This window comes from Triturus cristatus, chromosome 2_2 (assembly GCF_964204655.1).
Source record: "Triturus cristatus chromosome 2_2, aTriCri1.1, whole genome shotgun sequence".
NCBI lineage: Eukaryota > Metazoa > Chordata > Amphibia > Caudata > Salamandridae > Triturus > Triturus cristatus.
Window position 1 is genome coordinate 1,088,248,228 of NC_140582.1, and position 15,200 is coordinate 1,088,263,427.

The window sequence follows — 15,200 nt, forward strand, 5'->3', positions numbered from 1 at the left end:
GACTGAGACTGCAGTGCAGCAAGAAAGCTATTGGCAGAGTTTCAGGGAATGCTCATCACAGGAGGCAGTCCGGCTTTACACTGTCCCTCAGCTTCATTCAAAGTGAGATCCGCGCACCCTGACAGCGCAACACGACGGCCGTAGAGCCGCAGAGTTCTTGGACCGAAACTGCGATACCCTTCATCATCGCACTGATGCAGACGAATCTGGCAGGGGCTCGCCGCCGTGGTGAGCCACCCGGCCTCTACTATTCCACATACATCCCATGGGCTGGGCACGACCCCGAGGGTTCAAATAAAGGGTGCTGCAACCGCTTCTGGGGACAAAAGCAAAACAAGAATTGGCATAGCCAATAGGTCTCGCCTTTGGGACCTTTTAAGTGTTTAGCCAGCAACTAAATACTTATAAGGTCCCAAAAGCGAGACCTATTGGCTATGCCGTGCGGCCATGAAAGTGAACACGATTGCGATCGCGACAAACATCAAAGCGGCCGTGTGGCCGCGAAAATGAAAGTAATCGCGGTAAAGCGCTGTAGCTCTAGGCTGGCCGGTAGCACTTTTTGGAGCCCTCTCAATAAGTCTCGCCAGACCAGCGCATGCGCTGGGTCAGGCGAGACCTAAACAACAATTGATGGACAGAACGCATAACAATGGCATACATTCACCCCAGTACAGAGATCTGGGCCTAAATCCATGTTTTTTTTGCTCACCATGCCATTCTAGCTTGAACCCAGCAATATGCAAATCAGTCTTGACCCTGTGCCCAATGGGAACAGTCCAGCCGAATTGCCAGGCCAGGTCCTCCCTGGACTGGAAACAAGCATCACAGGACCGGGTTCAGGGTTTCACCCCTCTTCAGCCAGGATAGCTTGACTCCAGTGGCATGGAGAGCACGGGACCCACGTCTGGGCATACCCGGCCCACTCGGGGTGACAAATGCAAAACAACAATTGATGGACAGAATGCAGAACAATGTCATACATTCACCCCAGTACAGAGATCTGGGGCTAAATCCATCATTTTTTGCTCACCTCGTGGTTGAGCACGTCACCACCCTATTGACCCTCTCTAGTGTCTGTGTTGCTGCATGAACGTAGGCCCAACACCCTACTGACCGTGTCCGGTGTCTATGTTGCTGCATGAACATAGGCCCAAGTGAAGCCTTTACTGAAAAATTCACCTCCGATCAGACGGTCCCTTGCATTTGCCCAAAGCATTCCCTGGAGGACAAAGGCCATTAGGGCCGCCAGACCCTGTATGCCTAACTATTAGCAGCATAAAAGCAGGACCTCTGCCTGACCCGATCAGTGGTGTAACGAAACTTGAGGGAGACCCCCTGCAAAGTATATGGAAGGGGCCCCATGCTTCGAACCCAGTCGGGAGCTCTCAGGCCAGGGGCTGTCGCTCGTGCACAGAGCCGGAGGGGACCCCTGGTTTTTAGGGGACCCCGCTCTGGGATCTGCTGGGCTGCAGGGGCTGTTGTTAGTCACTGGACCCGATTAAGATGGCGGCCGCAGTATAGCAATCCGCGGCTGCAGAGAAATGCGGAAGGAAGGTAGATTTCTTCGAGACGAATGGCCCATCGGAGACGTTCTGACTGTGGCCTCCTGGACTAACTAAGTGCATGCATACCTGCCAACTCACACGATGCCACAGTGTGTCACATGATTTCGGCTCTTTTCTCACGGTCACCCGGTGAGGAGCCAAAATCACACGGCGGCAGATAAGACGAGGTGAAAACCACTGTAACCAGTAGATTTTCAGCTAGTTTTTAAAGGCTGTAAGTAGCCGATGTCCATTAAAAGGTTTGTAAACACCCCAGGACATCGGCGACAGCCTCAATGACCCTTTGTTTCTATTTTTTTCTGGGAGAGGGGTGGGGGGGCTTGCTGTGGTGCAGCAGGTCTCCTAGATAGCTCTCGGTACGAGGCCCCATGCCTTCCTCATACGGTTGCAAAAACAACAATTGATGGACAGAATGCAGAACAATGTCATACATTCACCCCAGTACAGAGATCTGGGCCTAAATCCATCGTTTTTTTGCTCACCATGCCATTCCAGTTTGAACCCAGCCATATGCAAATCAGTCTTGACCCTGTGCCCCATGGGAACAGTCCAGCCCGAACTGGATTCAAGCAAGTCTGGTTGAAGACGGCTGAAATGCCAGAAACCGGTCCTAGGAAGCTTGTTTCCGGTCCAGGGAAGACATGGCTTGGCAGTTCGGGCTGGACTGTTCTCATGATGCACAGGGTCAGACTGATTTGCATACGGCCATGTCTGAATTGGGGTGGCAGAGGGGGCTAAAGAACCGTGATGGATTAAACCCAGATCAGTTGACTGGGGGTGAGTGCTTGCAATGTTCAACACTCCGTCCATCACTTCCTTTGGTTTTTGCTTTGTTCGCCATAAGTTGGCAGGGTATGCTCAGACGTGAGTCCCTTGCTCACTTTGCCACTGGATTCAAGCAAGTCTGGCTGAAGACGGCTGAAATGCCAGAAACCGGTCCTAGGAAGCTTGTTTCCGGTCCAGGGAAGACATGGCTTGGCAGTTCGGGCTGGACTGTTCTCATGATGCACAGGGTCAGACTGATTTGCATACGGCCATGTCTGAACTGGGGTGGCAGAGTGGGCTAAAGAACGGTGATGGATTAAACCCAGATCAGTTGACTGGGGGTGAGTGCTTGCAATGTTCAACACTCCGTCCATCATTTCCTTTGGTTTTTGCTTTCCTCATACAGTGGCATTAAATTGTACTTTGGCAGGTATGTGTATGCTCGTTTCTTGTCTCCTTGGGGTCTGTTCTTGCTGCTTCAGTGTCCGAGGTCCTGCCTTTGGGGCCGCACAATGTCTTCTCCATTGCCACGGTCGGGGATCAGTGCCTCCAATCTTGCGGGGAGGACAGTTGAAGAAGTGCTAAGACTGTGGTACCCAAGAGGGGATACTGGGGGAGCGTCCTCCCAACTCCCAACTCCCCCCTCCCCTCCCCCCAATGCACAGTTAGAAAGGGTTTAAAAACGTGGCTGCTTGGGCACAACGCTTAATCTATCTGAGCCGAATCCGTCTGCCTTTATGTATAGCGCATAGACACCTTAGGGTATTGTGCGCTTTATAAATACTTTGTCGTCATCATCATCAGTGATCCCCTGGAGGGGGTAATACAGGGGTCCAGAGAAGGACTCTTAGAGAGGATGAACGACTCCCCCCTACCTTCATTGAACGCTACCACAGGGGCGAACCGCGCGGCCCGTGCCCCGAGCAGAGAAGGACTAAAGGTGCCCTGGAGTTCCAACCCACAGCAAATGGAATAGTCGCTGGGGCCCATACTTTAGCATTACTTGTCTGGCGTGAGCTGCGAGTACTTGGGACGACCAAGGGGTGAATCAGTCCTTCGACTGAATTACTGCTTTGGAGAAGCTGCAGAGTTTCTCTATGGTATGAGACAAATGATAGCAGATGGCGGTTGCCACCCTTTTTTAGGGGACTGGCGAGTGCTGGGGGGATATATTATGGTCCAACACTCCCAAGGCACCAAATGCAATTACAACTGATTTACCCAGAATCACATGATGTTGAGCGGACGCCGACATTCGAACCTGGTTCCCCAGCTTTTGTTAGTTTGGTTGGGTGTTAACATGAAGTTGGGCGACTTATGTTTCTAGGGTGGAAGTATAGGGTGGGGGTAAGAGAATACAGATTGTTCTTTTTATTTTAAGTCTGTTATATGGTTCACCTAGGCACTAAGCAGATTCAAAGCCGAAATCGTTTAATGTAGAGATGCTACTTAACAAAGCTTGTTCAGTTCAAAATCATGTCATGGATTGTTAACGGGCTCCTCTACAAAAAAAAAAAATCAAACGAGGGGAGGTCCTGCCATACATTGAAAGACATGTATCTGAAGTTCTCCTTATTCAAGAAACTCATCTCCTGGGCACCGGATGTCCTTCCCTGGGGGAATATGGTTACTCGAAAGTCTACCATGCAGGCTTTGCATAAGGGCTCTTGAGGGGCATAAACGATCTGGGTAGATTAGTTATAGTAGAGGGAATATTGGATGCTTATGCTCCCCACTCGCTAGCAGCCCCTGCACTTCAGGTATTGGCAGCTAAACTCCTAAATGCTGCTGGCGGGGTGGACTTGAACATGCTAATGGATAATACCCTGTACACAGAGTCACGCACAGCAGCTAAAAGACCTCAGTCCCTGCCAAAGTAGGTAGCTTCTATGGGTCTGATCGATGTATGGCCTGCCCGATACCATTTTAGCGAATATAAGCATTACTTAGCCTCACATAACTGTAACTCTAGGGTAGACCACTATTCTTACAACTGACATGTATTGATCATGTTGTGGTAAATTTAAATTACCTAGACTTAATTTATGCGGTAAAATACAATACGAATAACTCAGTAAAAATAAGAGGCAGAATCCGTGGTATTCGAGGGTATAATAGGGAATTTATTCCTTACAAAGGAATGATGGTTTCGAACCAGGCAATCGAGTTCCGTCACCACGAAGGTTCAGGAAGGGATCAGCAATACATTATTGACAGGTTAAAGCATATATAGTAATGTATTACAGTAAAGACAGATGCAGGAGGCGTAACAGCTGATAAGAATACACATACGTAATAGAAAAGGCGTTACAATAGGCGTGCATAGAGGCGTATACTAAAAACGTCATTATGATGATGACACATGTGGGTGGATCCATAAGAGAATCCTGCAAAGTCAGCAAAAATACATGGCAGAGATGCGCGCGCAGCCGCATGACGTGTGATTGACGTGTAACTAGAGGGTGAAGGGAACTTGACATTTAGCCCTACATGAGGAGACAGAAGTCTGGGGTGTCAGGACAACCTAGTCCTAAATCATATCTAATATCTTGTGTTTAAGGAACTATATTATCTGGAAAGAAAGGTCTTCTCGGACAGATCCTATTCTATACTGACTGCTAGTGCGTGTACAAGCGTCTAAGCGTCTACATGAGATGCGAGGGGGCATGGGCCTACCATGGTAACGAAAGTCATGAATTACTTGCACGGGGACAGTAAGGCCGGGCCCTTTGCTCTGCAGCTAGAGGGATGTTTACCTAAGCTACTAGACAGGAATGCATTTCTTGAGGAGCGGAACAGATAACTTGAAGGCTGAATACAGTTTTGGCAGGCAACAGGCCGGGCTAGGCACCGTTAGCCGCGCAGGGAGTAAGACAAAGTTCATGGATACAGATGCAGGTCCAGGCTGGAGCATTCAGAGGCAGAAGCAGGAAAAAGCTCGATGGCAGAATTCAGGGCCTACCTTGCCAGAGCTGGAAAACGTGAAAAGTATACCATATAAAGACGGTGGCAAGGCATACTTAGGAACGGAATATCTGACCCATTCATGGCAGATATGAAAGAGTACATATTAACGTTGGACACAATTGTATTTGCGTCTTCATAGCTTGAAGTGGAGGGAACATACATGTACTTGTAGCATGTACATGGAGCCGTTGGGGTCTAGATAGGGGACACAATTGACCATAAAAATTCATATTTCCTCAATGTGACCAGCATTCACAGTCTTCCTAGAGATCTCTATATCACAGTGATTACAATGAATCTCCACACCCACTTAGGGGGGCTCCGGGGGCATCTGGCCGATGAACACCTGGTGGCATAAAAAATGGGTTTCACAGAAACCATTTATGAAATAATCGAAGAATACTTTGATCTTAATACACCTTTGGTGTCCTATCCGATTAGTCTTTGGGGCGCCTTTAAAACGGTGATATGGGGCAAGGCTCTTTCCCTAGTAAGTGGCAAAGAAATACACACGGAATTGGAGCACAGATCCTCAATCTCGAGTATACGTTAGCCTCAGGTGGAACAGAAGAAAGCCAGGTGCTCATCGTACAACTATATACAACACTCCAACACAGGCTTTTAGAGACGGCTAAACAGGCCATGTCCAAGTTCAGAATATATGAACATGGAGCTAAGGCAGGCAAACTTCTATAATGGCTAGCTCAAGAAGAAGACGTACTAGGATAATCCCCTGGGTCTACACATCCACGGGATAGCCGGTCTGCAAGTCCCAGCGACTCCTGAAGTACTTGCGGACTATAACACTGATCTTCACCATGAACGTACCCCCATCCACCACCAATTACTGAAACAGCTGTATCCCATATTAAAAGACATCTCCTTTCGGTCCCTTTTGACGGCGGACTGTCAATTGCTAGACGATTGCTGGAGGAGATACAGGCTATAACGGGGCCAACCTCTGGCAAGACTCTGAGGCCCAATGGTGCTCCAGAGGAATTGTTTTTATAAGGAGTTTCATTACTGGCTTTGCACGTACTCAACCTTTAAAACTTGTGGGCGACTCAGGCAAACTACCTGACGACCTTTGCTGAGCAATAATTTCAATTATCCTCAAACTGAATAAAACATCCCAGGACTGCGCCTCGTACTGACCTCTATCACTCTTTAACGTAGAAGTTAAAATCTTAGCCATGTTGTTGGCATGCGGGTTGTAGTTGGTGGTGAGATCCCTGGTGCATGAAGACCAAAACAGCTTTATGTCAAATAGGAGAATGAGAATCTGTCTACAGAGGTACCATGTGGCTCCAGGACACCTGGAAGAACTACAGGGCCAGATGGCACTCTTAAAAACAAAAAAAGCATTCCATACAGTACAATGACCCTTTCTGTTTGAAGTTCTCCAAAAGATACATATTGACCCCAGATTTATAGCATTGATAACCTTTACAATACCCCGTGGCACGGGTTCAAAAGAGTGCTCTCATCCTACTTCCCTATTCAACGCAGCACACGGCAAGGCTGTCCTCTGTCACCATTAATATCTGCGTTGTCAATGGAGTCACTGGCAGAGCGGCTTAGAAGACATGCATCGCTGCAGGACTTTCGTGGGCCAAGGCGAGCGGAAGAGAGTAGCATTATATGCCAACAACATGCTATTCTAGTTGTAATGTGGTTCAGTGGTATTGTTTTATAGGGCTAGTGGCGCACTCGGAAACGCAATGGTATGGACATCCACGTAACGGAGATTAGGACTCACGTTTAATTACGAGAGAGATTGACGAAGAAGAAAGCCTTGATAAAGTCGTGGGACGAATTCCCATGTTAGCGGCGAAACACGTGTCGGCTGTTTGAAGATCTGAGGAAATAATAAAAAAGAAAGGAGAACAAGAATACATATACTGGTGTCGAATTTGTGCTCACATTTTGCACCACATTTGTACCATATTTTAATCGTGTGCTGGGGATTTGGTGATTTAACATGCTATTCTACCTACAGCAGCCACAGAATACACATTACAGCGCCTATGGCATTTACTCTGAGTTTATGAGGAGGCCTCCACACCAGTTGTGTATTGGGGCAAGTCCTGGGCGGTAAACGTAGAGGCTTGGAATCATGGGTCGTGATGCTGTTACACCTGATGAGGAGGGTGGCATTATATAAAATGCTATTTTTTCCTCCGTTACTCTCCATTCTACAAAATCACGCATTTGTTGTACCACCTGCATTCTTCTGGGATCTCCAGGCTTTGATCACCCGCTTAGTCTGGGAAGGGAAAATAACCAGGGTCTCCTTTTCAAAGTTTGAGCTACCGGCACTCATGTGAGGTGGGGCCTGGCGCTTCGGGATGTGTGCCTCTATAACTGTGCGTCACAAATGGTACCAATAGGGGACTGGCTGTTTGGGAATCAAGAAGAATGCTCATGGCGCTTGGAGTGGACTACCCTTAACCCCTTCTGTGCCCATGACGAGCTGGACTCGTCATGGAGCACAGTCGCGCTGTGCCCATGACGAGTCCAGCTCGTCATGAGGCATTCCTTGGGGAATCCCTCTGGTGCGGGCACCAGAGGGATTCCTTTTAATTAGAGGCACCCCCCTGCTTTCAGTGTAATGACGATCGGCGCGCACGTCGCGCCGACGTCATTACACTGAAAGTGAAACTGAAATGAGCCAAGAGGCTCATTTCAGTTTCACTTTCTACGTGCTCAGGGGGCTATCTCAGCCCCCTGAGCACGTAGAAAGACAGGAGAGGTATCGTTGGAAAGGGGAGAATCTCCCCTTTCCAATGGTACCCCTGCTTGGGAATTGCCACAGGAGGGCGATCCTCAAGCAGGGATCCACCCACTAGGCACCAGGGAGGGGGGAGCGGCCCGATGGGCAAGGGCCTTTGCTCCCCCCAAATAAATTGGCACCATTGAGTCTTTTTGCCCCCCCCCCTGGGGGGCAGCTGGGGGCAGTAGCCCCCAATCTGCCCCCCCGGGGGGGCAAAAAGCCCACTAGACACCAGCAAATTTTAAAATAAATAAAAATAGGGGTGGGGGCTGCCCAAAACGGGCAGGCCAATGCCCCCACCCCCCAATTACTACAGTCTTTCTGCCCCCCGGGGGCAGATGGGGCATGGGCCCCTAATCTTCCCCTTCGGGGGGGCAGAAAGCCCACTAAATACCAGGGATTCGGGTTTAGTTTTTTTTTAGGGTGGGGGCTGCCCGAAACGGGCACGCGAATGCCCCCACCCACCTGCCACCATTACAGCCTTTCTGCCCTCCCTGGGGGGCAGATGATGCATTGGCCCCCAATTTGCCCCCCCGGGGGGGCAAAAAGCCCACTAGACACCAGGGAATTAAAAAAAAACACTATATAGAGGTGGGGGCTGCCCAAAACGGGCAGGCCCATGCCCCCACCCCACCCCCCCAATTACTACAGTCTTACTGCCCCCCCGGGGGGCAGATGGGGCATTGGCCCCTAATCTGCCCCTTCGGGGGGGGGGCAGAAAGCCCACTAAATACCAGGGATTCGTTTTTAGTTTTTTTTTTAGGGTGGGGGCTGCCCGAAACCACCCACCACCAATACAGCCTTTCTGCCCCCCCTGGGGGGGCATATGGGGCATTGGCCCCAAATCTGCCTCCCGGGGGGCAAAAAGCCCACTAGACACCAGGGAATTAAAAAAAAAAAAATAGGGGTGGTGGCTGCCCACAACGGGCAGGCCCATGCCCCCACCCCCCAATTATTACAGTCTTTCTGCCCCCCGTGGGGCAGATGGGGCATTGGCCCCTAATCTGCCCCTTCGGGGGGGAAGAAAGCCCACTAAACACCAGGGATTTGTTTTTAGAAGGTTTTTTTGAGGGTGGAGGCTGCCCGAAAACAGGCATGCTAATGCCCCCACCCACCCGCCACCATTACAGTCTTTCTGCCCCCCCGGGGGGCAGATGGGGCATTGGCCCCTAATCTGACCCTTTGGGGGGGGCGGAAAGCCCACTGGACGCCAGGGATTTTTTTCGCGCAATTTTTTTTAGGGTAATGGATTTTATTTAGGGTGGAGGCTGCCCGAAACGGGCACGCCAATGCCCCCACCCCCGCCACCATTACAGCCTTTATACCCCCCCTGGGGGGCAGATGGGGCAGCAGCCCCCAATCTGCCCACCCCCAGAGGGGCAGAAAGCCCACTATCCACCAGGGATTTTTTTTGCGCAATTGTTTTTAGGGTGTGGGCTGCCCGAAACGGGCACGCCAATGCCCCCTCCCTCCCCCCCCACAAAAATGACAGTCTTTCTGCCCCCCAGGAGGCAGATGGGAGCTGTAGCTCCCATTCTGGCCCCCCTGGGGGGGCGCAGAAAGCCCACTAGAAACCATGGATTTTTTTGTTTCATTAGTGTAGGGGTAGGGGCTCCCCATAATGGGCATGACAATACCCCCACCCCACCCCCAGAGAAACTCCAGTATTTCCGCCCCCCGGGAGGGCAGTTGGCGGCAGCGGCCCCTGATCTGCCCCCTGGGGGGGGGGGGGGCAGAAAGCCCACTAGATGCCAGCGAGTACGCAGGCTTTTTTTATGCATGGAGGTGGGGTCTGCCCAAAATGGTCATGCCAATGCCCCCACCCCCCCCCCCCCCAAAAAAAACGCCACAGTCTGTCTGCCCCTTTAGGGGCATATCGGGATGAAACCCCCTTCCCTGATTCCCCCCCCAGGGCGGCAGAAAGCCCACTGGGCCCCGACTTTTTTTTAGCAATTTGCATACCTGTGGATTTTGGGCCCTAGCGCAGTTGGCACGTAGGTAAACCTAGCAAACCTGTACAGTTTTTAAAACTAGACACCGAGGGGAATCCAGAATGGGGTGACTTGACCGGCTCTCACCAGGTTCTGTTACCCAGAATCCATTGCAAACCTAAAAATGTGTCCAAAATAACACATTTTCCTCACATTTCTGTGGTGGAAAGTTCTGGAATCTGCGTGGGTCCACAAAATTCCACCCACCCCGCGTTCCCCAAAGTCTTCCGAGAAAAATGGTACCTCACTTGCGTGGGTAGGCCTAGTGCCCACGTCAGGCAAGGGCCCAAAACCAATTGAGGAGACATCAAAATTACCTATCACAAAACAACCTGGTTTTGCAAAGGGGGTCCCATGAGTTTTTGGCCCCGGGCTTGGCGGCTATCTAGGGAAATCTACCAAACCCACACATTTCTGAAAACTAGACACCCGGGGGATTCCAGGGAGGTATGGCTAGCGTGGATCCCCCAACGTTTCCTTACCCAGAATGCCCTGCAAACCTCAAATGTAGATGAAAAAATCACCTTTTTCCACACATTTTTGTGTGGGAAAGTTGTGGCATCACCCGGCAGACACAAATTTCCTACCACCCAGCGTTCCACTGGGTCTCCCGATAAAAATGGTGCCTCACTCATGTGGGAGGCCCAAGTACCCGCGACAGGAAAGGTCCCACAACGTAGTGAGGTGACATGAAAATGCCTATCTTAAAACGACCTGGTTTTGCAAGGGGGTCACTTGGGTTTTTGGCCCGGTGCTCGTCGCCACCTAGGGAAACCTACCAAACCCACACATTTCTGAAAACTAGACACCCGGGGGATTCCAGGGAGATATGGCTTGCGTGGATCCCCCAACGTTTCCTTACCCAGAATGCCCTGCAAACCTCAAATGTAGCTGAAAAAAACACCTTTTTCACACAGTTTTGTATGGGAAAGTTGTGGCATCACCGAGCTGACACAAATTTCCTACCACCCAGTGTTCCCCCGGGTCTCCTGATAAAAACGGTGCCTCACTCGTGAGGGAGGCCCAAGTACCCGCGACAGGCAAGGTCCCACAACGTAGTGAGGTGACATGAAAATTGCCTATCTCAAAACTACCTGGTTTTGCAAGGGGGGGGTCACTTGGGTTTTTGGCCCGGTGCTCGGCGGCCACCTAGGGAAACCTACCAAACCCACACATTTCTGAAAACTAGACACCCGTGGGATTCCAGGGAGGTATGGCTTGCGTGGATCCCCCAACGTTTCCATACCCAGAATGCCCTGCAAACCTGAAAGGCGCACTACGTATAAGACCCTTGCCTGTTGAGGCGCACTACGTTTTGGACCCTTGCCTGTCGCGGGTACTTGGGCCTCCCACACGAGTGAGGCACCCTTTTTATCGGGAGACCCGGGGGAACGCTGGGTGGTAGGAAATTTGTGTCAGCCCGGTGATGCCACAACTTTCCCACACAAAGATGTGTGAAAAAGGAGATTTTTTTCAGCTAAATTTGAGGTTTGCAGGGCATTCTGGGTAAGGAAACGTTGGGGGATCCACGCAAGCCATACCTCCCTGGAATCCCCCGGGTGTCTAGTTTTCAGAAATGTGTGGGTTTAGTAGGCTTCCCTAGGTGCCGGCAGAGCTAGGGTTAAAAAACTACAGCTAGCCACTTTGCCAAAAAAAGTACATTTTTCACATGCGAAATTGAGGTGTGTCCATGATGCGTTTTGCGCCGTTACCTGTCGCGGGCACTAGGCCGACCCACACAAGTGAGGTACCATTTTTCTCGGAAGACTTTGGGGAACACGAGGTGGGTGGACATTTGTGGATCCACGCAGATTCCAGAACTTTCCACCACAGAAATGTGGGGAAAATGTGTTTTTTTGGACAATTTTTTAGGTTTGCAAGGGATTCTGGGTAACAGAACCTGGTGGGAGGCAGTCAAGTCACCCCATCCTGGATTCCCCTGGGTGTCTAGTTTTCAACAATGTATAGGTTTGCTAGGTTTCCCTAGGTGCCGGCAGAGCTATGGTTCAAAACCTACAGCTAGGCACTTTGCCAAAAAAGGGTCATTTTTCACAGCGAAATTGAGGTGTGTCCACGTTGCGTTTTGCGCCGTTTCCTGTCGCGGGCACTAGGCCGACCCACACAAGTGAGGTACCATTTTTCTCGGAAGACTTTGGGGAACGCGGGGTGGGTGGAAATTTGTGGATCCACGCAGATTCCAGAACTTTCCACCACAGAAATATGGGGAAAATTGTTTTTTTGGCAATTTTTTAGGTTTGCAAGGGATTCTGGGTAACAGAACCTGGTGGGAGGCAGTCAAGTCACCCCATCCTGGATTCCCCTGGGTGTCTAGTTTTCAAAAATGTATAGGTTTGCTAGGTTTTCCTAGGTGCCGGCAGAGCTATGGTTCAAAAACCCCAGCTAGGCACTTTTCTAAAAATGGGTAATTTTGCATTGTGAAAATGTGGTGTGTTCACGTTGGGTTATGAGCCATTTCCTGTCGTGGGCACTATGCCTACCCATACAGGCGAGGTACCATTTTTATCGAGAGACTTAGGGTAATTCAGATTTGTAAAGGAACGGTTATTACCTATTGACTTTCGATGCATTTCTGCCTTCCAAATGAAAGACATTGTGTAAAAAAGAAGTCATTCTAAAAAATGACTGATAATTCTCATGCTAGTATGAGTATTCCTAATTTCGGAAATGTGCAAATATCTACTGTTTCTAAACTCTATATTTTGTTCCCATTTCAGAAATACATAGGTGTCTTTCATACCGATTTTTCCATGTACACATTTTTACAGAATAATTACTATATACCCGGTACATAATAAAAAACCATTGCAAGTTGCTGCTCAGTTTTTGGCTCTGGGTTCGTCGGGTTCTTGGTGAACCTACAAGTCCTATATATCCCCACAACCAGCAATTTCCAGCGGATGTAACGGTATATTGCTTTCAAAGAGCTGTCATAATTAGAAGAAGTTACAGGTGAAAACGTTGACACAAAAGGCATTTTTTTCAACAAATTTTCAATTTATCCTATATTTAACTGTTAGTTTCTATAAAGAAACCTTGATGGATCTACACAAATGACCCCTTGCTGAATTCAGAATTTTGTCTACTTCTCCAAAATGTATAGCTTTCCAGGATCCATTATTGCTTTTGTACCCATTTGTACCATTAACTGGAAGGAGGTCGAAAGCACAAAAAATAGCAAAAATAGGCTATGTCCCAGAAAAATGCCAAAACTGTGTAAAATATGTTGGGTTTCTGACAAAAGTCTGGTATCCTCTAAAAGCTGGGAAAAAGGTGATTTCAGCCCCACAAACCCTTTTTTGATAACATTTGCAGGGAAAGACCCAGATGCTTTCATTTGCAGCCCATTTTTCCCAAAAAAAACTAAATTTTGCTGTATTTTGGCTCATTTCTGTGACCCCTCCAGGGGAATCCACAAACCCTGAGAATCTTTAGAATCCCCATGATGTTGGAAGAAAAGGACGCAAATTTGGCGTGGATACCTTATGTGGTCAAAAAGTTACAGGGGCCTCAGCGCGCACTACCCCAAATAGCCAAAAAAGGGCGTGGCACAGGAGGGGGAAAAGGCCTGGCAGCGAAGGGGTTAAGAGACCATAGATTTATTGTATGGTGGTCCGCTCCACTCACTTCAAGGTCACTAGGCGTTCTTTCCTAAGCCGACGTGCAACCCTCACTCACCTCAAATGGTCAGGCAAACTTATAGCACATGACTAGGCTTGCAATGCAAGGAGGTTTTCCGAAGATGAAGCATGCCACCTACAGGTGGGTGAGGAGAACTGTCCTATAAAAGGAATACTCCAGCACTCTTCAACTCTATTACTTCATTCTCTGTGTAGACCCAGGGGCCTTGCTGCGTTTCATTTCTAGTTTTGGGGAGGTGGCCCCTGCAGGTCTTTAAATATCCTCAGGCTCTCCTTTGTGTGCTTATTTTAAACTTACAACACAAACACTCACTTTGGCTGGAAACAGGTTGAAGCGGGTCACAGGAGTGGAGAGTTTCCACCAGAGGAACCTTATGGGAATCATCAGTGGAGTTTGAGCTCGACAAAGTTTCACGGTGCCTTCAGCTGCATCACGCCCTACACACATATTGAGACGCAGTACATGAACTGCCAGTGTACTACCCCCTTTGAAGCCAAACTGACAATGGGGCATTGGTTAGGAAGACATGTATAACACAAGAAGGGGATCGTTCCTCTATTCAGGCAGTGCACTGGGGGTTTCTACCAGGCCGAGAATCACGTCGCTGGAAGATCTGAATTTCAGATCATAACGCCCTCACACACCTGTTAGGGTGTCGTGCTTCATCATAGGGTGCTCCTCGTCAGACCGGCGCTGCAATGTCTGACAGGCCTGGTGGCTTCTTTGGCAGAGTTCTTCAGATCTGAGGACGCCGTATGTGGTGAGTGCACGTGGGAACAATGCATTGAGTAGTGGTGTGCAAAAGGTGACTAAAATTAGTCATCTGAACCCAGAGACTTTTAATTTAATATGGGTCCAAGAGTAAGTAAAAACAGTGGTGCTATCTAGAGGTCCTAAGGTACCAGGATAGCTTATGTGTGCGTGGTCAACATGTTTCGTGCCATTGGAGCCCAATCGTCGGGCGGCACTTCTTCAGGATCGTTATAATCAAAAGGAAAAGAAAAGGCCCCCTAGTGGGGCCGCGGGACTCCCCAGGAATAAGGGATGTCGGATTGAAGTGTGTCTGATCCTAAGAAGGAACCAGATTGACGTCTCCACCTCAAAGGTGGGGTAGCACTACTTCATAGGCGAAAGGGAGGTACCCGACCACTGTAGGGGACACCTGGAAAAAGGAACAGGCAGTGCCGTCTCACCTCCATGACTCTCCCGCGTCTGGATAAAGGAAGGAAGAATGGCTCTTGTGGAAGAGATAGAATGAACGTTGAAATCCTTTTGTTGTGCTGTGTGGATAAACTAATCAGGGACTAAAAACTCAAAGCTTGGCACTAGGTAGGACTGCCACTGGTTACAACAAAAAACGACATGTACTCCAGCTGTGCATAGACACCCATACCTGGATGCTGATTTATTCCATACATACTACAAAAGGCACAGAGAAGGGCACTGCTCCTTGCCCCACTGACAGTTAGTAAAGACACT

The 15,200-nt window shown here is 49.4% G+C and overlaps 1 protein-coding gene across 1 annotated transcript in view; it reads right to left on the bottom strand.

Moving 5' to 3' along the window:
* POLR1A (RNA polymerase I subunit A) overlaps nt 1-15,200 on the bottom strand; it is a 604,540-nt gene that overhangs the window by 369,709 nt on the left and 219,631 nt on the right. The gene's annotated exons all lie outside the window — the stretch shown is intronic.